Source organism: Panthera onca, chromosome E2, assembly GCF_046562875.1.
Source record: "Panthera onca isolate mPanOnc1 chromosome E2, mPanOnc1 haplotype 2, whole genome shotgun sequence".
In the NCBI taxonomy this organism is placed as follows: domain Eukaryota; kingdom Metazoa; phylum Chordata; class Mammalia; order Carnivora; family Felidae; genus Panthera; species Panthera onca.
This window is the reverse complement of record NC_138353.1, coordinates 16,461,745-16,488,134: the sequence shown is the minus strand read 5'-3', so window position 1 is coordinate 16,488,134 and position 26,390 is coordinate 16,461,745. Positions and strand designations below refer to the sequence as shown.

The 26,390-nt window shown below is 38.5% G+C and overlaps 1 protein-coding gene across 2 annotated transcripts in view; it reads left to right on the top strand.

Moving 5' to 3' along the window:
* The first annotated feature begins 5,298 nt into the window (after positions 1-5,298).
* Positions 5,299-26,390, top strand: part of LOC132690962 (uncharacterized) — a 66,639-nt gene continuing 45,547 nt past the window's right edge. For both annotated transcript variants that reach the window (XM_078439037.1, XM_078439036.1), the window contains exon 1: positions 5,299-5,663. The gene's annotated coding sequence lies outside the window, so the exon portion shown is untranslated. The remainder of the gene's footprint in view (positions 5,664-26,390) is intronic.

Here is a 26,390-nt window from a genome sequence, read left to right as displayed (position 1 = left end):
TGCACTCATCCCCCCAATACCTTCCCTCTGGTAACCATCAGTGTGCTCTCTATAGTTAAGAGTCTGTTCCTCGGTTTGCCTCTGTCTTTTCCCCCCATCCTAATTTGTTTTGTTTCTTAAATTCTACATAAGTGAGATCATATGGTATTTGTCTTTCTCTGACTGACTTATCTCACTTAGCTTAATACTCTCTAGCTCTATCCACATCATTGCAAGTGGTCAGATTTCATTCATTATTATGGATGAGTAATATTCCATTGTGTATATATACATACCACCTCTTCTTTATCCATCAGTTGATGGACACTTGGACTGTTTCCATAATTTGGCTATTATAGATAATACTACTATAAAGGTAGGGGTACATGTAGCCTTTTGAATTAGTATTTTTATGTTCCTTGGGTATATACCTCCTTGTGCAATTGCTGGGTCATAGAGTGGTTCTATTTTTAACTTTTTGAGAACTCCCTACTGTTTTCCAGAGTGGCTGCACAAGTTAGCATTTCCACAGTATAAGAGGGTTCCCCTTTCTCCGCATCTTTTCCAACACGTGTTGTTTCATGTGTTGTTGATTTTAGCCATCTTACAGGTATGAGGTGATATCTCATTGTAGTTTTGATTTGCATTTCCCTAATCATGAGTGATGTTGAGCACCTTTCTATGTGTCTGTTGCCCATCTGTATGCCTTCTTTGGAAAAATGTCTATTCATGTCTTCTGCTCAGTTTTTATTTTATTTATTTATTTTTTAATTTTTTTAATGTTTTATTTATTTTTGAGACAGAGAGAGACAGAGCATGAACGGGGGAGGGGCAGAGAGAGAGGGAGACACAGAATCGGAAGCAGGCTCCAGGCTCTGAGCCATCAGCCCAGAGCCCGACGCGGGGCTCGAACTCACGGACCGCGAGATGGTGACCTGAGCTGAAGTCGGACGCTTAACCGACTGAGCCACCCAGGCGCCCCTTCTGCTCAGTTTTTAATTGGATTATTTGTTATTTGGGTGTTGAGTTTTATAAGTTCTTTTTATATTTTGGATACTAACCCTTTATCAGATATCTTATTTGCAAGTACCTTCTCCCATTCCCAAACTTGCCTTTTAGTCTTGTTGATTGTTTCCTTCACTGTGCAGAAGGTTTTTATGTTGATGTGAAGTCCCAATAGTCTATTTTTGCTTTTGTTTCCCTTGCCTCAGGAGACATGTCTAGTACCTGATCTTTTTTATAAGCAAAATTCCCAAAATTTTGAGGAGCTTCTCATAGTTTATTTAAACATGGAAGCTTGACATTTAATTCTATGACTCTTGCATAGCATTGATTTTACAGTTGAAGGGCAAGACAAAACTTCTGATATCAGTTATGAATATTTGTGTGACATCCTGAATAAAACAGTAATTTTAATTCACAAGTCTATTCAGTAAAATCTAGATGATTGTTCATTCCAAAGAAGTTGAATAATATTTCTATAGTTTACATAGTTTACATAAAGTCCAAAAGGTTCTTTTTTTAATATAATATTTTTTAGTTTATTTACTTTGAGAGAGAAAGAGCACAGAGGAGAGGAGCAGAGGGGGAGAGAGAATCCTAAGTCGGTTCATGTTGTCAGTGCAATGCAGAGCCTGATGCAGAGCTCCATCTGATGAATTGTGAGATCATGACCAGAGCTGAGATTAAGAGTTGGATGCTTAACCAACTGAGCCACCCAGGTGCCCCCAAAAGGTTATTTTTAAAAGTGTTGATCCATCCTGGGGCACCTGGATAGGCTCAGTCGTTTGAGCTTCTGCTGAGGGCTCTATGCTGAGTGTGGAGCCTGCTTAAGATCCTCTGCCCCTCCCCCTCCTGTGCACCCTCTCTAAATAAATAAATAAATAAATAAATAAATAAATAAATAAACAAGAAGTTTATTTAGAAAAATAAAAAAAAGTTAAAAGTGTTGATCCATCTGGTATAATTTTCTTTCTACATCAAAAACTTCCTTTGGGCTGCGTGGCTGGCTCAGTCAATGAAGCATGCAGTTCTTGATCACGGGGTGATGAGTTCCACCCCACATTTGCTGTGAAGATTGCTTAAAGAAATAAACTTAAAATTTTTTTCCTTTAGCATCTATTTAGTTCAGGTATCCTGCCAGTCAATTATCTCAGTTTGTCAAAATAAGTATTTTGTCTTAATTTTTGGAAGATATTTTGGGGCATAAGATTCTAAGTTGATGGAATACATACATATATGGTCTCCTGTTGGTTCTGTTTTGCTGGAGAACCCTAATACATCAAGGCTGTAAACATCTTTGTGGCTTCCTGCCTTCCACATGCTGCCAGTTTTGCAAAGTGGCTATCCCATTTTGCATTCCTGCTGGCAATGTATGAGAATTCTGTTTGGTTCACATCCTCATCAACAATTGATACTGTTTTTTCAATTTTAACTGTTTTATTGGTATGTAGTAGAATTACATTGCAGTTTTAATTTGCATTTCTCTGATAAGTACTGACTTTCAGCATCTTCCTATGCCATTTAAATACACACTTTGGTGAATGTCTGTGCAAACCTGTTGCCCACTTTTATTGGGTTGCTTGTCACCTTTTTCTTACTGAATTGTAGGAGGTCTTTTTTAAATTTATGATAGAAGTCTATAATGTATTACAAAGACCCCTTTCAAATATTTTCACTGTCTTCATAGTGTCTTTTAATGACATTTCTTTTTTTTTTTTTTAAATTTTTTTTTTTTCAACGGTTTTTATTTATTTTTGGGACAGAGAGAGACAGAGCATGAACGGGGGAGGGGCAGAGAGAGAGGGAGACACAGAATCAGAATCAGGCTCCAGGCTCTGAGCCATCAGCCCAGAGCCTGACGCGGGGCTCGAACTCACGGACCGCGAGATCGTGACCTGGCTGAAGTCGGACGCTTAACCGACTGCGCCACCCAGGCGCCCCTAATGACATTTCTTAATTTTATTATTTTGTGTTTTTTTTTCATTTTTAATGTTTATTTTTGAGAGAAAGACAGAGCACAGGCAGGGGAGGGGCAAAGAGAGAGGGAGACACAGAATCCGAAGCAGGCTTCAGGCTCCGAGCTGTCACCACAGAGCCTGACACGGGGCTTGAACCCATGAATGGTGAGATCATGACCTGAGCCGAAGTCAGACGCTTAACCGACTGAGCCGCCCAGGCACCCCTACATTTCTTAATTTTAATGAAGTCCTACTTTTTCTTTTATGGCTTGTACTTTTTACGTTCTGTTTAATAAATCTTTCCCCCAACAACATGAAGGTATTTTTCTACATATGTATTCTTTTAAAGTTATCTTAATTTTTACATTTAAGTGAAAATTTCACATTAGGCATTTTGTCAAAGAAAATCTTGCATTAATTTTGTGTACTATGTAAGGTGAAGATAAAGATTCTTTTTTTTCCCTTGTGGATGTCTAATTGTTCCAGCACTATATACTGAAAAGACCATCCCCATCCTTCCTCCACTGAACTGATGTGGAATTTTTTTTTAAAGTGACTATTTTTTTATTTTCTATTGCATTTCCTTTGTCTGTGTTTTATCCTTGTACAAATATAACACTGTTCTGATTACCATAGCTGCAGTAGGTAGAATTCTAAGAAGTCACCCATGATATACAGCCCCCTGATGTTATTCCTGTGATAATGTTATAATACATGGCAAAAGAGATTTTGAATGTATTTAAAGTGACTAATCAGAAACCTTAAGATAGTTTATTTGGGTTGGCTGAACCGAATCTAATATGAGCCCTTTAAAAGCAGTGTTTTCTCTGTCTACTAAGCAGAAAAGAATTCAGAGATGTGTTCTAGCTGACCTGAAAGAAAGCGAACATTCATTGTGAATTGCCTGTGGGGGACATTTGGAAAATATCAGAGAGTGGTCCCCAGCTGACAGCCAGTAATGAAATAGGGACTTCAGTCCTACAACACAAGGAACTGAAATCTGCCAACAAAAATGAGCTTGGAAGTAAATTTTTCTCTGGATCCATTAAATGAGAACTCAGGCCAACTAACACCTTGATATAAGCCAAAGGGGCTTAAAAAAAACTCCTGGAATCACAGTAACTTATGTTCCAATGTCCAAAAGGGCTTCAAATATTTGGCAACCTTGGTCACTGTCAAGTTCCCAACATACTTTGACTAGTGCATGTGGCCTTGGGTCGCTCTTCAGGAAGAACGGACCTTTGCCTTTACTCCAGTCCTATTTGTCCTTATAAGGTTTGGAAAGAGGCAATATTGAAAGCATTGGATCAACACCAATACATACAACACACACCTCTGCAAGGGGACATAAATCTTCTTGCTGCTCCTGTTTGTCCACAATAAATGCTAAAGTTGATTGGGTATCTTTGCCTGTTATGGAAGGTATACAAATGTACACATCAGGGGAATTCAAAGGAAAACAACCATACATCCACCAGAAAGTTTAAAAAGGAAAAGGCATACAATATTAAGTATGTTAAAAGGCAGAACAATTAGTACTACAAGACAGAGCTGGTGGAATTCCAATTGGGAAACCACCTGGGAACACCATTTGGCAATACCTACTAAAGCTAAACATATATGTAACCTATGACCTAGCAACTCTCCTCCTAAAAATATATGTAACCAAGATGACACATATACACAGCAAAAGACTACAAACAAGAATGTTTATGGAGCACTATTCTTAGTAGCCCCAAGCTGAAAACAAGCCAAATACCATCAACAATGAGAATGAACTAACTTTATTGATTAAACTCACAAACAATAATTGGCGGAAAGAAGTCAGACCAAAGGGGGAAAAGAGTGTACATACAATATGATAACATTTATGTAAGCTTCAAAATCAGGCACAACTAATCTACATTGTAAGTTAGATGATGGAGACTTTACAGGAGGCAGGTAGGGGACTTCTGGGGTGCTAGTTATACGGTCTGAGAAATCTCTGAAAATTTACCCAGCTGATTTGGGCAGTTTTTTATGCTACATTCAAAAACTGTACTTTAAACATTCAACATTTTTTTTTTTTTTTTTAACCGTAAAATACAGTCTCGGGCACAGCAGCATAATCACAGAGGTCATAAACTGAAGCCAACGCACTCACACCATCACTCTTCCTCTCCTTCCCCACAAGCCTGACTGCCATTAGGGCCCAAGTATTCCTCATGCTTAGCCTCTACAGACTCCGCTCTATCGTGTCCTCCAACCGCGGGTCTTCCAAACTCTGCGGGGTCACCTCCCGCAGCAAGGCTCAAGCTGCGGCTGAGGGTTCAAGACTGTCCCGATCAGCTCTCCGGGGTGGGGGGGGGATTTTAGGCCACACTACAAGTCCCAGAAGTCCTCGGGGCGAAAATAAACTTCCGGCGTTTAGCCGGAAGCAACCGGGATTGTGATTGCGAGTGACCCCGGTGGGAAACTGGGACTGTCAGGTTGCGTGGTTCGTCGGTAGTGAGCGGAGGAGCAGCAGGTTGTCGTTAGGAGCCCGGGGAGGATTACTCGGGTTGTCCGCTCTCTGGGGTCTGTCGTGTTCTGGACTACACTTTCCAGAGGCCTCCGGGTGTAACGTCACTTCCTTCTAAGGTGGTCAGCTCCGTAGTGCTGGAGCGAGTGGAACAGCGCAGCGACCGAGGCCATTGGTTTCTTCCGGGACTGGGGGACGTGAGCCTGACGCTGGGGAAGCTGAAGGTGAGACGTGTCAGAGCCCGGCGTCGGAGACCGGCGTGTGTGGAGCCCTAGGGTTTAACACGTCAGTGTATGTGTGTGAGTATGTGACGTAATGTGCCTGTGAGACTGCATGGTTATGTGTGACCACTTGAAGGAGTGTTGATTGTGTCTCCAGCTGTGAGCGTACTTGTGCGAAGCTGTGAGATTGACTCCTCCTTTAATTATGTCGTTGCTTTTTTATGTGTCTATTTCCTCTCAGCTGTGCCTAGCCGGGAGCCGATTGCGGGCAGGCATCGATAGAGATATGCTCACACTGAGGCTATTTGGAGGTTCGACAGTTTCTGGAAGCTTGTGGTTGTGGGGTCTCTGTGGCTTGCTGCATTGCGGAAATCCAAGCTGGGCTACCAGCTGGAAAGGCCAATACAAGAGATGAGTTTTGATTGAAAAGGAATATGAGCTTTATTCAAGAGGCGGGTCAGCTAGCTGGGTAGGCCAACTCTTGTCCAAAGGCCAGCTCTCTGGTTTTTCCCTGGCCCGGACATTTTTATTTAGTTTTTTGTCTTTTTGTTTTTGTTTTCTTGTTTATCTTTGGCCCAGAGATTTTTTTTAAAAAAATTTAATGTTTATTTTTGCGAGAGAGAGACACACACACACAGAGTGTGAATGGGGGAGGGGCAGAGAGAGGGGGAGACACAAAATCGAAGCAGGCTCCAGGCTCTGGGCTGTCAGCACAGAATCCCACAGGTGGCTCAAACCCACAAACTGCCAGATCATGACCTGAGCTGAAGTCGGACACTTAACCAACTGAGCCACCCAGGCACCCCCGGCCCAGAGAATTTTAAAGGGGTTTAATCAGTAAGGGAGTGCAGTGGTCTGTGACATTTCTGGATTATGTGTAGACTTGTTGATGCCAGCTATAGAGTTATCTCAGTGCTTGGAGGTTGTGCAAGAAGTTCTGGTTCTTTGGTACTCTGAGTTTGGGCGGGTTGTGCAAGAAAGTCTTGTTCCTTGGTACCTGGGGGTTGTGCAAGAGTACTCTGTTCTTTCTGAAAAGGAGGGCAAGGTCTACAGATGCACAGAGGTGAGGTCAGTAAAGTCATTTGTGTGACCTTAAACGAGAAAAACATTTTGCTAAAAGATTGCTGGGCTAATCAGAAAGCTAAGAGAGCTTCAAACAGACTTGCCTCTGTGGCCTGGGAACATTCTGGTCCTTTATTCCTGAAGGTCAGTGGTCTGCATATCTCAAAGGAAGCAAATTAGTTCTGTCACAGATCAGGGGCCTTGAGTCAGCAAGCAAGGAGTGTGTTAACGTGAAGGAAGTTAACTCTTAAGACCAGCTAGAGTCAGCCATTAACAGCTGCTCCCTCTCCTTGTAGCCATGGGGGCCCAAGTTCCCTGGAAATGTCCCTGCCTGATTTGGGAACTTAGAAAGATGAGTCCCAGATTAAAGATTCCAGATAAATTTATCTTTTAAGTCACAAACCTGATCTCAGATTGAGACTTTAAGAACCAGAAATAGTCCCAGGTTGGGGGGGGGGAAGGCTGAGAAAAAAGCCAGGGTTGTAAGATTCCAATCACTTCCCTCAGGAAATCACCTGGGGAGACCTGTGGGAATTCTCGACCTTCACTCTGTGGTACTCTCTGACTTTCTGGTTCTCAGTCTCTTTCTAACCTTCCTTTGAATGTTTACTTCTGAGTAAATGGAGGGGGTGGAAGTAGTTGTTTGTTTCTAACAAGTCAGTCTGGGCTCAAAGAAAGGCTTGGTGTCCTCAAATGTCCACCAGCAGATGAATGGATAAAGAAGATGTGGTATATATATAAGGGAATATTACTCAGCCATAAAAAAGAATGAACTCTTGCCATTTGCAACGACGTGGATGGAGCTAGAATGTATCATGCTAAGCAAAATAAGTCAGTCAGAGAAAGACAAATAGCATATGATTTTACTCATATGTGGAATTTAAGGAACAGATGAACATATGGGAGGGGGGAGAGAGAGAGGGAAACAAACCATAAGATACTTAAATTTTTTTTGATGTTAATTATTTTGAGGAGACACAGAGAGGGGGAGACACAGTGTGAGTGGGGGAGGGACAGAGAGAGGGAGACACAGAATTCGAAGTAGGCTCCGAGCTGTCAACACAGAGCCTGACACGGGACCCGAACACATGGGACCCGAACCCAGGAGATGTGAGACCATGACCTGAGCCAAAGTTGGCCGCTCAACTGACTGAGCCACCCAAGCGCCCTAACCATAAGAGACTCTTAAAGATAGAGAACAAACTGAGGATTGATGGAGGGAAGTGGGGGGGGGGGGGGAGATGGGCTAGATGGGTGATGGGTAGTTAGGAGGGCTCTTATTATGATGAGCACTGGGTGTTATATGCAAGTGATAAATCACTGAATTCTACTCCTGAAACCAGTATTGCACTGTTAACTAACTAGAATTTAAATAAAAATTGGAAAAAACGAAGAAAGAAAGACTTGGTGTCTCAATATTCTTTATTCCTTACCAATTAATGGCTTTGTCTTAACTTTGTAAATTAACTTACACGGGTCACCAGAGACTAAAGGAAGAGCCACTATTGGACAACTGAGAGTTTTATCCAAGGTAAATCATTCTTTCGTCTCTGAAGTGTTTTCTGTTTTTTCATGGTGTGGGAATTTTTGCTTTTTTTCTTTTGAAACTCCATAAAAGGGATCCTTTTAGTGTTCTGGTCTTTAGGCTTGGCTATTCCATAGAATAATGGGGCCAGAAGGAATGGATCCAAAGAAGTTATTCCACTCCATTTTGCTCCTTTTGACCTAAGGTACATTTATTCACCTGATAAATATTTCAATTCCATTTTTATACTTAGTCTTTTTCTAAGATTTTTTAAGGACTAGAACACATCTCTGAGTAAAATTCAAAAGCCTTGATTTTGAGTATTTATTTTTCAATTTTCTTATTTTTTTTTTTTATGTATGTGTGTTTTTAAAGTAAGCTCCAGGCCCAGTGTAGTGCCTGAACTCACGACCCTGAAATTAAGAGTCATGTGCTCCACCCACTGACCCAGCCAGGTGCCCCTCAATTTTATTTTTTATTGTTTAAGTATTTAAAAGGTTCAGAAGAGTATACAGTGAATTCCTCCTTCCAGCCTTGCCTCTAGTCTCATACTTTTCCTATTTCAGAGGCAGCCAGTGTGACTAGTTTCTTGAGTACTGACTGCCAAAGGAATTCTCTGTACTTTCAGATGGCTATCAGTCTTTCACTATTATAAACAATGGTGGGATAACTTTCCTTGAATATACAACATTTAGCTTATCAATGAGTTTATTGGTAGGATGAATGCTAATTTCTTGGATGAGTTTTATGTGGACTTTAAATTTTAATAGTTTTTGCTATGTTTTCCCTCATAAAGGCTATATTGTCACTTTTCTAACCAATATTTTCTGATTTTGTGTTTCAGTCAAGGTATTTTGCTGGTTGTTGGAAAGTTTAAGGAAATTATTAATATGCTATTGTAGGGTTTTTCAAACTATGGGGTTGTTAACCTGATTTTTGTGTGTGGTAAAATCAATTTGCTAAGTCCTGACCAGCATTTTCTTTAACTTTTCATTGTGAAAAATTCAAACATGTACAAAAATAGATAAAATAGCAATGAACTGGGGCACCTGGGTGGCTCAGTCGGTTAAGTGTCTGACTTCAACCCAGGTCACGATCTCGCGGTCCGTGAGTTCAAGCCCCGCGTCGCGCTCTGGGCTGATGGCTCGGAGCCTGGAGCCTGCTTCCGATTCTGTGTCTCCCTCTCTCTCTGCCCCTCCCTTGTTCATGCTCTGTCTCTCTCTGTCTCAAAAATAAACAAACGTTAAAAAAAAAAAATAGCAATGAACCTCTATGTACCACTTTGCTAGGCTTCTGTAGTGATTGACTCATGACCAGTTGTCTTTAATCTACCCACCTAGGATTATTTTGAAGTATTTTGAAGTACATACCAGAAGTATCATTCTATTCATAAATGTGTGTATAAATGATAGTCTTTTATTTATTAAAAAAATTGTTTTAATGTTTATTTATTTTTGAGAGAGACAGAGCGTGAGTGGTAGAGGGCAGAGAGAGAGAGGGAGACACAGAATCAGAAGCAGACTCCATGCTCTGAACTGTCAGCACAGAGTTTGATGTGGGGTTCGAACCCATGAACCATGAGATCATGACCTGAGCCAAAATCGGATGCTTAACTGATTGAGCCATCCAGGTGCCCCATAAATGATAGCCTTTTAAAAATATAATCAAATACCATTATCCTCACTGAAAAAATAATAATATTTCCTTAATATCAGATATCCAGTTAGAGTTTAGATTTCCCCACAGGGCAGATAACTTTGTTTTTAAGATTTCTTTGAATCTGGGCCCAAATAGGATCCATGCGTTGTGATGATTCATAAGTCTTTTAATAAAGTCTTTTTAAAAATCTTTAGTTTCTCATTCTTTGTCTCTTTCCTTGCAATGAATTTTTTGAAGAAACGGGGTGATTGTCCAGTAAAATTTCCCACAATTTGTCATCATTAACGTGTTTTTATGTATTTCTTAGAAGTTGTATCTAGAGGCTCAATCAAGAAGTTGTATCTAGAGGCTTCCTTCCACCCTCTTCCCCACCTCTTTGGCAAAATGATTTCACTGATGCTAATGTATATTTCCACGAAGAGGCACATAATGTCTGCCTCTTTTTGTGATATTTTCTATTATTATTTCATTAGAGATTGCTAAATAGTTATGGTCTAATTCATTAATTGTATCTTCTTTCTTTAACTGGAATAATTATAGAAAGTGAAAATTTTCCATATCAACTTCTTGGTTATCTTGAGGTACAGATTGCTCAAGGGAGGCAGGACAGATTTTTTTTTCTCCTAACTTACCAGTTTTCAAAATGAGGAAATAATGAACGATAATGAAATGATGTTTTGCTAGCATTCTCTTCTGGGGACCACTGATTTTCTTCTTTACCATTATTATAAAGGTATGGATTTTGATACACTTAAAAGTTTCAATCTATTGTAGTTATTTTATTTATGTATACTTAAATTCGTATTGTGTCATATTTGACCATTTGGAGCCTATTCAGGTTGGCTCATGGGTCTTTTTGACTTGATCTTAGTAGCCTTTGATAACTTTCTTGCTTTTTGGTAGATCTTCTCTGTCAGGAGTTGACAAACTTTCTGCTAAGGATCATATAGTTAGTTTTTTAGGTTTATGGGTCATAGTTTCTCAGTTGCAACCACTCAACTTTGTTGTAGAGTGAAAGCAACCATATATAATACATAAACAAATGGATGTGGCTGAGTTCCAATGAAACTTTATTTCCAAAAACAGACAATGGGTATATCAAATAGGAGCGGAATTTAAAAGGTGAGGGGCACCCAGGTGACTCACTCAGTTACGTGTCTTTTTTTTTTTTAAGTTTATTTATTTTGAGAGAGACAGAGACAGCATGAGTAGGGGAGGGGCAGAGAGGGGGGTGGAGGGAGGGAGAGAGAGAATCCCAAGCAGGCTCTGCGCCATCAGCGCACAGCCCAAATGTAGGGCCCAAACTCATGAAACCGCGAGATCATGACCTGAGCAGAAACGGAGAGTCGGATGCTTAGCCGATTGAGCCACCCAGGCGCCCCAACTGTCTGACTCTTGATTTCAGCTCAGGTCATGATCTCATGGTTCATGAGTTCAAGCCCTGCATCAGGCTCTGCATTGTAAGTATACTGTCAGTGCAGAGCCTGCTTGGGATTCTTTCCCTCTCCCTCTGCCCCTCCCCTGCTCATGCTTTCTCTCTTTCTCTCTCAAAATAAACAAACGTAAAAAAATTAAAAAAAAAAATTTAAAAGGTGAAATTTAGTATCTAGTTTAGTGAATGCTGATAGAGATGATTTCATTGTTACAAAGAATAGGTACCAGCTGCAGTTTTTAAGCAAACACCTCCCACATACACACCTTCTGAACACACACTTAATGGAAATCAAATTCCCTGTAACACCCATGAAAGAGAAATGCTATTACTCTGTTTCTAAGAAGCAATTGTCAGATTTCTGGTAATGTTTCAAATCAGAACCTCACCTTTTATATGAAAAGGCCTCTTATAAACTTGATAGTGTGTTTAGGGGGAAAAAATGGATACATGGAATTTATTGGAGTTAAATTTGAGAGAAAAGGAAAAGTAGAAGACTCATATTAATATGTGTTATTTTATTGTTATGCATTTCTACCCTTTGTTTGTGAGGTTACTGGCTGAATAATGCCCCAAATAGGACTTGTCTCATGGCAGGGATCCAAAGTGATTGAGTTGTATTGAATTATATTTAATTGAAATAAATTGCAAACAAAACCAGAAATCAAGCAGTGGGCTGATTGGGCCAACACGCCATTATTACCCTCTTCTAGGCTCTTGTACATTTCCTAACTCAGGCCTCCTTCATATTAATGGGAAATGGTATTTTAAGATGATATTCTAGGTGCTAGGATATTCATTGCTACTGGGTTGATCATTGTTTTTATGGCTTTACAAAGCTAATATATACGTATCTTTTAAAAGATTAAAAAATAGGGGCGCCTGGGTGGCTCAGTGACAACCACTCAGTCATTTGAGTGTCTGTCGATTTCGGCTTAGGTCATGATCTCACCATTGTGAGATGGAGCTCCACATCCGGCTCCCGCTGAGCATGGAGCCTGCTTGGGATTCTTTCTCTTCCCCCCGCCACCCCCCCCCCCCCCCGCTTGCTTGTGGGCTCATTCTCTCTCTCTCAAAAATAAACACTAAAAAAAGAGAAAAGATTAAAAAATAAACTGTCACAATCCCAAGGAGCCTAGAGATATGATGAGTTAATGTAATGTGGTATCTTGGATGGGATCATGAAACTGAAAAAGGACAATTCTTTATTCCTTGCTTTATAAAGTGTGGAAAAAATATTCTGATTCTTTATTCCCCACTTTATAAAGAGCACTCAATAATAATAGTGATTTGATTACTGAAACCAATTTTCTATTTTTGGTGTTTTTTTGTTTATTTTAATCTTTTTGTTTTTTTAGGGTATATTCTAGTAGGAATATGGAATCAAATTACTGTGTTCTAGAGTCATTTGGAATAGTGCCTCTTGAGAGCCTATGCCACAAATTGGAATCACATTTGTTTGTTTCACTTTTTAATTTTTAGAGATTGCTCTTTTAAAATTTAGTTTTGTCTTTTAAAATTTAATTTAATTTTTAAAAATTTAAAATTTTAATTTTGTCCTATAATTATATAAAGTACTTGGTCCCAAAGTCAAATATGCAAAAGAAGGTTTAATTTGATCTCTTCCTCCATTGTTGTACTTTCTACCTATAAGTAGTCACTTTCTTCTGTGTTGCAGTTTATTCCATCTTTTAAAATATACTATAAGGAAGCACATGAGTGTATATGTATTATAGGTATTTGTATTTATCTATACCAAAAGCAACAAAACAAAAAGTAGATAAATGGACTTCATCAAAATTAAAAACTTCTGTGCTTCAAAGAACATCATCAAGAAAGTCAAAGACAGCCCACACACAATATGGGCCAAAGTCTTACAAATCATTTTTCTGATGAGGGACTTATGTCCAGCAGATAGATATATTACAGTCTAAAAATAAAAAGTTAAACAACCCAATTAAAAATCGCCAAAGTATCTGGGTAGGCATTTCTTCGAAGATAAACAAATTACTATTAAGCATGTGACAAGATCCTCAACATCATTAGCCATCAGGAAAATACAAATCAAAACCACAATGCAATATCACTCACACTGACTAGAATGGCTCGAATAGAAAAGACAGATAAGTGTTAAGAAGGATGTGAAGAAATTAGAACCCTCATATACAACTGGTGAGAATATAACATTTAAATATAAAGAGAATATAAAATGGTGCAGCTGCTTTGGAAAATAGTCTGGAGGAGTGATGACTAACAATTGCAGGGATAAGGAAAGTATTCTAAAATTGATTATGGTAATGGATTCTGTGAATATACTAAAAACCATTGATTTGTACACTTAAAAATGTGAATTGTATGGTGTGTGGATTAAATCTCAACAGAATTGTTTTAAAATGTATGACCATAAATAAAAATCAGGAAAAATGAGTAATGTCCCTACTTCTATTCAACATTTACTTTAGATTGTAGGCACTTCACCAAGACTGGGGGAAAAAGTAAAAAGTGTAACTGTTGAAAAGCAACCAAAAATTGATTAGCAGATAATGATTGTCTATAGGGATACAAAAAAATGTGGAAGTATTCTAAAAATTATTAAGAAATGAAAAATCAACAAGATAATAAACCAAGTTCAACAGCATTTATCTTTTTGAAATGTTGCTAGTTTATCTTTGAAAGGAATTACTAGGAGTGGGGTCACTGGTAAAATGCTTCTATAATTTCCTAGTTATTGCTAAATTCCTTCCTTTGAAATTGTACATTTACTCAATCAACATTTTACTACTGGTTTTCTCAGGGATCTTCCAGAAGAATATACTGGCAAACTTTTGGGTATTTTCCGTTGATATTGGTCTCATTGTAATTTTAATTAACATTTTTGTTGTAGTGAGCAAAATTGAGCATCTGTTTATATACTTTAGTGTATTTGCATTTGTTTTTCTTTGAACTGTCATTTCTGTTGTCCATTTTTCTATAGGAGTATTCTTTTTCTGCTTTTAAAGCCATCTTGTATCTTATTTATGTTAGCCCTTTCTCTGTAATATAAGTTCCAAATGTCTTTTCCCAGGTTGTCACTTATCTTTTCTTTTACTAACCGTGCTTTCCCAATTAAAATCAATTTTTTTGTGTGGTTAAATATCCATCTTTCCTTTAATATCTATAGATTTGGCTCATGGCTAGATAAGTTTCTCTAACTCCTGAATTTTAGAAAAATCCAGGCATTGTTTCCTCTTACGTGATTTAAATTTTTACATTTCACAAGGGCCTCCATCTGGAACTTAATCTGATATATTCTGAGGAGTAGTCCATTTTTTTTCATTTTTCATTTTACTTACTCCATTATCACCTTTTTATTTTATTTTTATTTTTTATTTATTTCTTTTTGAGAGAGAGCCTGTGTGCAGGCAAGGGAGGGGCAGAAGGAGAGGGAGAGAGAATCTTAAGCAGGCTGCATACCCAGTGTGGAGTCCAACACAGGGCTTGATTTCATGACTGTGAGATCATGACCTAAGCCAAAATCAAGAGTTGGACACTTAACTGACTGAGCCGTCCAGGCATCCCGTTCATCACCTTTTTAAAGGTCCATATATTTCTCACTGATTAAAGATTCCACCTTTATCAAATATGAAATTTCCAAATATTTGGGTCAGTTTTTTAGATCTCACAATTTTCACTGGATTTTCTCTCTATAATTTTGAAAGAATTGAAAGAAATTAGGAGAGCCTCTGAAGGTTCCCATAGGATACCTAAACTTGTATCTTCCCACATATCCTTTAAAAGCAGTATGAATCAACAAGGAAAACAAAACTGCATGTAACAGTCTGTGCCTACAGCCTTATTCAGAGCTAGAGGTTACTATAAACTTCAGTTTCTATGTAAGTGGAGAAATACATTCCTCAAACAGGCAGATCCAATTCTGATGTCCATCCTAGACTGAAGAGTTAGGGAGAGAAAAGTGAGGGAAACATTGCAGTGCTGGCAGTGTTGGAAAATGGATAACTTAATCCCATGAAGGTAGAGGTCCACCTTGAGTGGGAAAATACAACATGACTCACAGCCTGTTAGACTAGAGCATTGCCTTTTGGTTGAAAGGAAGATTCTTTTTTTTTTTTCCTTTTAATTATTTTTGAGAGGGGGGGGGGAGACAGAGGATACAAAGCAGGCTCTGTGCTGACAGCAGTGAGCCTTGTGTGGGGCTCAAACTCACAAACCTTGAGATCATGACCTGAGCCAAAGTGGGACACAACCAACTGAGCCACTCAGGCGCCCTGAAAGGAAGATTCTTGAAAACGGTGAGTTGGAAGTTGGCAGTCGTAGGAAATGCCCGTTCCTGGAGGGGAGGCATGCCTTCAAGGATGATAGTGAAAGGAAAAACGGAATCAAGTGTCAGAAACTAAATGCCCTTGAACTGGGAATTCTATTAAGTTTCCCCAAATCTCACATCCTTCTTTAATGATACCTGTTTATGCTGTTATTACTAAGAACATTGCAGATCACAGTATCAAAGAAGAAAATGCTCTCAGGGCGTCTGGGTGGCTCAGTTGGTTGAGCGTCCAATTCTTGATTTCAGCTCAGGTCATGATCCTAGGGTCGTGGGATTGAGCCCCATGTCAGGCTCTGCACTGAGCGTGGAGCTGGCTTGGGATTCTCTCTCCCTCTGTCTCTCCCGTGTACACACACACACACACACACACACACACACACACACACACATTCTCTCTCTAAAATAAAAAAAGAAAAAAAAAGAAAATGCCCTTGAATTGGGAATTCTATTAAGTTACCCCAAATCTCACATCCTTCTTTAATGGTACCTGTTTATGTAAAAACTACAACCTTAAGCAAGTTGGGTTGGTTATATTAATATCAGAAAAAAATGACTTTAACACAAATCTAATACTTGAAAAAATTAACAGAAAATGGTAGGAAATGTGTGTATGTACACACACACACACACACACATATATATATATATATATATATATATATATGTATGGACATACACATATATGCAAAGTTACTAAAAGAAAACAGAAGTGAGAATTAAGCCATTTTAGCTAATACTGTATACAAAACTAAACATGAAAACAGAGGAAAAGTGTAACAGGGTTCTGGTGTGAGTTAATTCATTAAATAAGCTTTGACAATGTGAAACAACATCTAAATCAGAAATTCAAAACTTCATAAAACACATGGAACAGAAAACCAGCAAGAGTAAAACAAGAGTGAATGACTAATGATATTGAGGCAAAAGCCAAAACAGTCTTGATACTAAGACTATATTGTAATGTATCAAGGCTAGATTTTACATTTGAATGAAAAAATATTCAAAGAAATAATGGTCAAAGAACTTTCAAATGTGATGAAAAACACTAATCTAGCCATCCAGTAAGTTAAATGAGTACCAAGTAGGATAAATGTAGAAATGTATACCCAGAGACATCATAATCAAAATGTTGACAGCCCAAAATAGATAATCTTGAAAGTAATAAGAGAAAATTAACTCATCATGTACAATGGAACCACAATAAGATTAACAGCCAACTTCTCGTCAGAAATAATAGAAGCTAAAAAGCAGTATGACAATGTATTTAAAGTGCAGAAAACGGAAACCAAAAAACAACCAAAATCCTGTATTCAGCAAAGCTATCTTTCAAATTTGAAAGTAAAGACTTTCCCCCACACTGGAATGAAGTTAGTAATAATCTAAGTCGCTTCTAATAAGATGGATATTGTAATGATTGCCTAAGAGCAATCATTAGAAAAGCACTTTAAAATATATAGCTTTAAGTCATTTAAAGAATTAAGCTGATAAACTAACATATATCCACTTCAGACAAAAGAGGGTAAAAAATGAGAAACTAAGGAACATAGTCATGAGACCTAAAGAAAACTAATAACAAAATGGCAGATGCTGTTCATCCATATCAATATTAATATTAAATGTGAAAGGCTTAAGCAATCCAATCTGCCAAAAGACAGATTTTTTGGACTGCATTTTAAAAATTAGAAATAAGATCCAGCTATATGCTGCCTACAGGAGATTCGCTTTAGATTCAAAGACACAAATAGGTTGAAAAGGATGAGAGAGAAAAGAATGTAAATTACAACCTTAAGCAAGTAGGATTGGCTATATTAATATCAGATAAAATAGACTTTAACACAAATGCTGGTATTAGATAAAAAGGAGCATATTATCATGATAAAAAGACTCAGAATGTCAAGAAGATATAACACCTAGTAACAGAACTGCAAAACATGAAACAAAAATGGACATATTTAATGGAAAACAGATAACAGCAAGAATAGTTGGGGACTTCATAAGTCTACTTTCAATAATTGATAGAAGACTAGGCAAAAAATAAGGATATAGAGAACTTGAACAACATTCTAAACTGTCTAAAGCTAACAGACATCTATAGAACATTTCACCTAAAACTACAGAATACACATTTTTGTTATATGTACATGAGACATTCTTCAGGATAGACCATATGCTAGCCATAAAATAAGTCTCAAATGATTTAAAAGAATTGAAGTCATAAAATTATGTTTTCTGACCACGTGGAATTAAATTAGAAATTAACAATGGAACAAAATTTGAAAAATTCACAAATATATTAACATTAAACAACATTCTCATAAATGGCAAATGAATCAATGGAGAAATCACAACAGAAATTAGAAGATATTTTGATATGAATGAAAATGAAAACATGACATATCAAAATTGGGATGCAGCTAAAAGCATTGTTTACAGGGAAATTTATAGCTACAAATTCCCATATTATAAAAAGAGAGAGTCTCAAACAATAATTTAAATTTCTACCTCAGGCTAGAAAAAGAAGAGCAGATTAAACCGGAAGCAAGGAGAAGGAAGGAAATACTGAAGATTGGAATTGAAGATAAATAATCTAGGGGACAGAGACACAGTAGAGAAAAATCTACAAGACCAAAACTTGGTTGTTTAAAAAGATCAACTAGATGGACAACCTTTTGCTTAACTTACAAAGAGAGAAGACTCAAATTGCTAACATCAGGAATGAAAGGGCAGATTTCAAAACCAATCTAACCAAAATAAAAAATATTATAAGGAAATACTATCAACATATGTATGCTAATACATTTGATAATTTAGATGAATAGACAAATACTTAGGCACAAATTACTGAAGCTTGTGACTCGAAAAAAAAAAAATCTAAGTAGACCTATACAAAGATACTGATTTAGTAATCAAAGAACTTTGCACATAGAAAAATGAAGCCTAGATGGTTTCATGGTGAGTTTTATCAAACATTTAAAGAATTAACATCATTCAGGTCACCTGGGTAGCTCAGTCGGTTGAGCGCTGACTTCAGCTCAGGTCATGATCTCATAATTTGTGAGTTCGAGCCCTGCATCTGGCTCTGTGCTGACAGCTCAGAGCCTGGAGCCTGCTTCAGATACTGTGTCTCCCTCTCTCTGCCCCTCCCCTGCTCACTCTCTGTCTCTCAAAAATAAATAAACATTAAAAATTTGTAAGAAAAAAAGAATTAACATCACTTGTTCACAATCTTTTCCAGAAAAGAAAGGAGAAAGCACTTTCTAGTGAGTTTTCTGAGACCAGTAACACCCTGAATTCAAAACTAGACAAGACATTACAAAAGAAAATTACCAGTATTTAAGATTACACAGCAAAAATCCACACACAAAAATGCCAGCAAACTGAATCCAGCAAATATAAGAGATTGTACACCATGGCTAAGTGAGTTATGTCAGGAATGTAAGGTTGGCTTAACATTTGAAAAAATATATGTATACATAGTATACCATAATAGTAGAATAAAGGGCAAAAGTCGATAGATGCAAAAAAACCATTTGGCAAAATTCAACAACCTTTTATGATAAAAATACTCATCAGACCAGCGGTAGAAGGCAGTCTGACCTGATACAGAACATCTCTCAAAAATCCACAGCTACTGTCTTATTTAATAGTTAAAACACTGGATACTAAGATCAGAAAAAATATGAGGGTGTCTGCAGTCACCATTTCTATTTAACATTGTTTTTGAGGTAAGAAATAGAAATAAAAAGTCACTCACATTGGAAAAGAAGTAACACTATCTCTATTTGCAGATCACATGATCTTCTCTATAGAAAATCCTAAGGAATTGGGGCACCTGACTGGCTCAGTTGAAAGAGCATGCAACTCTTGATCTCAGGGTCATGAGTTTGAGCCCCATATTGGGTATAGAGATTACTTAATAAATAAAAAACTTTAAAAAAAGAAAAGAAAATCCTAAGGAATGTATTAAAAATAAACTATTAGAGCTAATAAATGGGGTCAGCAAAGTTTCAGGATACAGGTAAATATGCAAAAATAAATTTATATTCAGTAGCAATTAATAATCTGAAAATGAAATTAAAAATTTCATTTATGATAGCATAAAAATATATTTAGAAATAAATTTAACAAAAATACAAGATTTGTATACTGAAAATTACAAAATATTCTTAGAAGAAGTTAAGACCTAAATAAAGTAATAATATCCCATGTTCATGGATTTGTTAAGATGGCAGTACTCCCCACACTGATCTACAAATACCCTGCAATTTCTATCAGAATCACAGCTGGCTTCTTTGCAGAAATTGACAAGATGATTCTGAATTTCATATGAAAATTGAAGTAGCTGAAACAATCTTGAAAAAGAAGTGTAAAGTTGGAGGTCTCATAATTCCTTATTTCACAGCTTATTTCAGAGCTACGGTAATTAAGACAACCTGGGACTGACATAAGGATAGTTGGACATACAGGTCAAGAGAATAGAATAGAGTCCAGAAATAAACTCACATTTGGGGATGATTTTCAAGGAGGGTTTCAAGATAATTTAATGGAGGAAAATTGTCCTTTCATCAAGTGGTGCTGTGACAGCTGGATATCCACGTGCAAAGGAATGAAGTTGGTCTCTGTTGTATAACATTCCAAGCTTTTTTTGATAATAGGATACATCATAAAGGCACTTGAATAGATGAAAGACAGAGCCCTTTGTTATTTGTAGCTTTAAACACTAGAAGGCTGCCACACGGGTAATTGAACCTAGGAACACGGTAACAGCAAACTGGAGCAGTAGGAGGCCTCTTATGTATGGCAAGTGGGGTGGCGTTAGCTAGGTTTTGTGGGCTTCCTACAGATTGGGTATTTTGTATAATTCTATGGGCCCAAGGAAGAAGGGGCCGTCCCTGGGTGTTAGGTATCTAGAGGCCTTTGCCTACTGGATTAGATGTGTATTATAACCCATAAATGTTAGAGCCTGATGAAGCAAGTTAGGGTGAGGTTTAGCAAACTGCCTGTGAAGGGCAATTAAGAGATTTTAGCCATGACTTCAAACCTGGGGCAGGAAATCACTTGTAAAACATTACAATTGATTCCTTGATCCCTTGACATCAGTTTTGAGCTCAGCTATTTGAGATATTTGGATGGCCCAAATGGTGAATGCAACGTCTAGATAATAGAGCAAATGTCACCCTTTAATATAAAAAAGGCAGCATTTTATTATGAGAGTAAAAAGGAGGAAAACAAGGAGAAATAGAAGTTCTTGTAGGCTGGCCTGTAACCAAATTTTCCACTCACATGGTATTACCCAAGGAAACATCTGAAATTTCTGGGGTCTCTAAGTGTCTTGGTGGAGTTGTAAAATATGTTAAAAGTTATGGGTTATATTTTTCATGACAGTAATATAAATGATAAGTCCAATAGCTATGTGGTTGAAGGGTATGAACTATAAGTAAGACATGTAAAACTTAGTGGTATTCGTTTAAAACCAAAAGGACTGTGTAGTTATAGTGGGCAAGGTTGGTGAGGCAGGGTGGGAGGTTATGGTGGGAAGCTGGAGGAAGAGCGGGCAGTAGAAGAAGGTGCCATGCAATGGGAAGTCCTCTCTTTATAGGGGTGAGGAGTTGATTGATAGGAGGTAGTTACCTTCTGGGGGGAGCAATAATCTCTATTAATTTTTAAAGTGGCATAGATAATAGTAACTTCTACAAGATTTCCCTTTAAATTTTTTTTTTTTAATTTATTTTTGAGACAGAGAGAGACAGAGCATGAGTAGGGGAGGGGCAGAGAGAGAGACACACACACAGAATCCAAAGCAGGCTCCAGGCTCTGAGCTGTCAGCACAGAGCCTGACACGGGGACTCAAACTCATGGACTGTGAGATCATGACCTGAGCTGAAGTCGGATGCTTAACCGACTGAGCCACCCAGGCGCCCCTACAAGATTTCCCTTTAACTGTGGGAATGTGGGAGTGTTAGCTGGTGAAATGAAAAAGGCATTGAGGAGACATTGTGATCCCAAATGAATTTATAGTGGGTTAAGGTAGTTTCAGGTTAATGGGGATGGGGACTTATATTTCAGTGTAGAACAAGAAATATAACAAGTTGTGAATTAAGCAAACAGCAAGCTTTAGGAAATGTAATAAGATACGTAATATAAAAGGAAGAAAAATAGTAAAAGTTGTATGTCCAGTTTGTCAGCACCTTAGGAGGGGCAGCCCATGAGTGTTGAAAGCAAGGTGGTGTCAGTGCCTGGGATGAAGTCATCTCTACTGCAGGCCCAGGGAACCCTTCCCATGCAGCAATCTGTTGAGTTTTCTGTGGGTCATGTTTTTTTGTGGCTCTATGGTTATATATTGGTTTTGAATCTTTTGTAAAATTTGAAGGCAGTGTTAGAGCTCGATTTATAAATATCTTTTAATTTCAGGGGTTTTGTTGGTGCACAGTTAACAAAACACTGCTATTATTTTTGATGTTGCCATAGGTGGGCCAGAGTAGCTGGGACATGACTAACATAATTGAGATCCCACTGATGGTAGCTAAGAGCTCCTGGTTTTCCAGGGTTTTGGCCAAGTAAACAATGAGGGGTGGCTCTGCTGCAAATGGGTTTTATTTATTTATTTAAAAAAAATTTTTTTTTTTAACGTTTTTATTTATTTTTGAGACAGAGAGAGACAGAGCGTGAACAGGGGAGGGGCAGAGAGAGAGGGAGACACAGAATCCGAAACAGGCTCCAGGCTCTGAGCAGTCAGCACAGAGCCCGACGCGGGGCTCGAACTCACGGACCATGAGATCACGACCTGAGCCGAAGTCAGACGCTTAACCGACCAAGACACCCAGGCGCCCCTGCAAATGGGTTTTAGATCATGTCACCTGATTTGCGTGTGCGCAGTCAGTAAGGTTTTGGATTGATTTCCAATTAAGATCTCTGTAGATGAGATTGGAGTCCTACCACTAACATGTAGGCAGGCCTTTCAACCTATGGACCTCTGTTTTAAGTACTCATTTGATTGCTGTTGGGGAAACCAATAGGGCCTTTGTGCTGTAGGGCTTGTAGCCATACTCAATGGCCTGTGGGCCTCATCATTTCCCACATTTGGTTGAAAAATGGCTTGCTTTGGAGGATTTGGGCCTTCAGATAGCAAATCAGTGAAAACACTCAGACCAATAGTAATAAGACCAATAGTCAACAGAATGATGTGCAGTTTTACTTGACAGGCTTTTGTCACCTGATATTGATTTTCTTCTGGCATGTGTTATTATCAAAGAGGAGTCCTCTGATTTCATTTTATGGGATATGCTATTCACTATTATCTCTGAATGTGATTTTTGCTTACTAAGTGGAGTTTTCTATCTCCGTTCTTAGTTGTCCACACTATCTATGGGAATAGCCCTAGAATACTAATTTTAATTTCCTGAAAGGGATCAGAAGGAGAGCCCAGATTAATTTTCAACCCCTGTAACCCAAATGTTGGGATGGTGTCTTAGATAGGGAAAGTTCAGATTCATATGGATCACATACCAGGAGGATATGTGTCTGGTTTATAATAATCTATGGTTAATTGGTGTTAGGAAAGTGTGTGACCTTGATCTGACCTCTAGCCCTTGTGAAGTGGTGGCAGAATTGAAAATCCAGTAGGGGGCGCCTGGGTGGCCCAGTCATTTAAGCATCTGACTCTTGGTTTTGGCTCAGGTCATGATCTCATGGTTCTTGAGATTGGGCTCGTGCTGATATGATAGTGTGGAGTCTGGGATTCTCTCTCTCTCTCTCCCCCTCTCTCTGCCCCTCCCCCACTCATGCCCTCTCTGTCTCTAAATAAATAAACTAAAAAAAAAATCCATTAGGATAAGAGACATTATTATTTTATTTTATTTTTAAATTTTATTTATTTTTTTTAAGTTTATTTTGAGAGAGATCAAGAGAGAGAGAAAGCATGAGCTTGTGGAAAGGGCAGAGAGAGAGAATCCCAAGTAGGCTCCACACTGCCAGCGTGGAGTCTGGAGTGCTTGAACCCACAAACTGTGAGATCATGACCTGAGCCAAAGTTGGATGCTTAACTGACTGAGTCACCCAGGTGCCCCTATTTTATTTTTTTATTTTGGAGAGAGAGCACATAAGCAGGAGAGATGGGCAGAGGGGGAGAAAGAGAGAATCTTAAGCAGGCTCCATGCTCAGTGCAGAGCCCAATGTGGGGCTCAATCCCATGACTCTGGAATCATGACCTGAGCCAAAATCAAGTTGGATGCTCAACTGACTGAGCCACCCAGGCACCCTGAGGGAGACATTATTAAAAGACCTCATATTTGTTGAATCTTCATACACATGGAGGGCAAGACATATAGGAAATGGTGATAGGGGGTTTCTTAAAGTTTCTGTGAGAAATGTCAGCCAGGAGGACTCAAATTGAGATTAAGGTTTGGGGCGAGAGAGGCACATTAAGGGGCCCTTTTGCCAGATTAGTGTTTAAAAGGGAATTGTTTGAAGAGAAGATATGTCTCTTAATTAAACCAGCTGTCTGGTACCTATTGGGAGATGAAAGTTCCATTGAATATCTTTCCCAGGAGCCCAGCACTGTATATTTTGAGAGGTGAAATGTGTGCCCTAAGTCACTGTCAGTAATGTCTGGAACTCTGAGGGGAATAAGGAGTATCCTGATGAGGCCTTGTATCATTGCCTTAATATATGTAGAGACATGTGGTTTTGATTTATTTTGGGGGTAACTGTGAGGCCAGAGATTCCCAGAGTTCTTTACCCTTAAAGGGGGAAACTTTTAGGCAGTGGCCCAAGAGTTTGTTAAAGGATACAGATGGGGCCATTTGTTGAAAGGACACTCAGTGCTAAGATGACTTCCTGAAGTTTGACCACTTATTTTGACCCTTGAATCTCATCCCTTATTGAGGAAGACATTCTAGTTCAGGGATGGAAAGCAAAAGCATGTCACTGAGTTCTGTCACCTGTGACAGGAGGCAGTGTTACCATACTGTTTTGTGAACTTCCATTGTTATTTACTGAGTTAATACCAAGGGCTTTCTGAGGTGTTTAAGGAGCTTGGGGAAGAGGTGATCTCCTCTAGCGCTATGACATCTGGCAAGGGACTAAGTACAGGGAAGAACGCTCCTTTTTTGCAGGTGGAGTGTTCCTCTAGACTTGGCTCCATCCTATAGGATTGAATCAAGGAGGCCTCAGTATCTTTGCCAAGCTTGTGGGGATGCTGCTTCTATGATTCAAGACATAATGAGCAGTTGGGTTCAGAGGATCCCATGCTCAGGGTCTGTGAAAGCCTTTATTTTCAAGAGATCTCAGTAGAAGGCCAGTAATTGTCACTCTAATGGTGTGTGGCAGGGCCAAAAAGGGCAGTTTCTTGTCTTATAAGCCTATGGGCAGTTTGTGGCCATCATAGGTGATCCACAGACTCCAGAGATATGAGAGGAGGCAACTATAGCCTCTCCAGTGAGGGAGACTCTGAGGACACTAACAGGAGTGACCGTTGATTTTAATTTGAATAGATTGTGGAGCCTTTCGTTGGAGGGGGCCCTCTTCATGTTGAGACAATTTGTAAGTATTAACATCCGTGAGATTAAGTAGAATTTGTAAATGAGGATATGTTGCCTCCAGAACCCAAATAAGCCTAAAAGACATTATGGGTACTGAGAGATTTAATTGTAGTTTTTGAATTAAAATGTTTTGAGTATAGTTGACACACATGTTTTCAGGTGTATAACTTAGTGGTTTAATTTCTCTGGGTTATGCTATGTTCACCACATGTATAATGACTATCTGTCACCACACAACACTATTACAATATCACCAACCATATTCCCTATGCTGTGCCTTTTATTCCCATTACTTATTCATTCTATAACTGGAAGCCTGTATCTGCCATTCTCTTTTACCCATTTTGCCCAGCCTCACCCCCCTCCCCTCTGGCAACCATCAGTTTGTTCTCTGTATTCATAGTCTGATTCTGCTTTTTGTTTGTTTATTCATTTGCATTTTTAGATTTCACATATGAGTGAAATCATATGGTATTTATCGTTTTCAGTCTGATTGATTTCACTGAGGATAATATGCTTAAGGTCCATCTATAGTATGAGCTCATTGATTTTTATGGCTGCATAATATTCCTGTGCGTGTGTGTGTGTGTGTGTGTACACCACATCTTCCTTACCCATTCATCTATCGACAGACATTTAGGTTGATTCCATATCTTGGCTATTGTAAATAAGGCTGCAACAAACATAAGGGTACATAATATATTTTTGAATTAGTGTTTTCATTTTCTTTGGTCAGATACCCAGTAGTGAAATTATTAGATCATATGATATTTCTCTTTTGAATTTTTTTGTGGAACTTCCATACTGTTTTCCACAGTGGCTGCACCAGTTTGCATTGCCAACAGTGCATGAGAGTTCCTTTTTCTCCACATCCTCAATGCTTGTTATTCTCTTTTTGATTTTAGCCATTCTGACAGGTGTAGGATGATATCTCACTGTAGTTTTTAAAATAAATTTATTTAGTTTTATTTTGTTTTTATTTAAATTATAGTTACTTAACATATAGTATGATACTGCTTTCAGGAGTAGAAATTAGTGAGTCATCACTTACATAGAACACACAGCACTCATCAAAACAAGTGCTCTCTTTAATACTCATTTAGCACATCCCTCACCCACTGCCCCTCCATCAATCTTCAGTTTGTTCTCTATAGTTAAGAGTTTCTTATGGTTTGCCTCTCTCTCTTTTTCT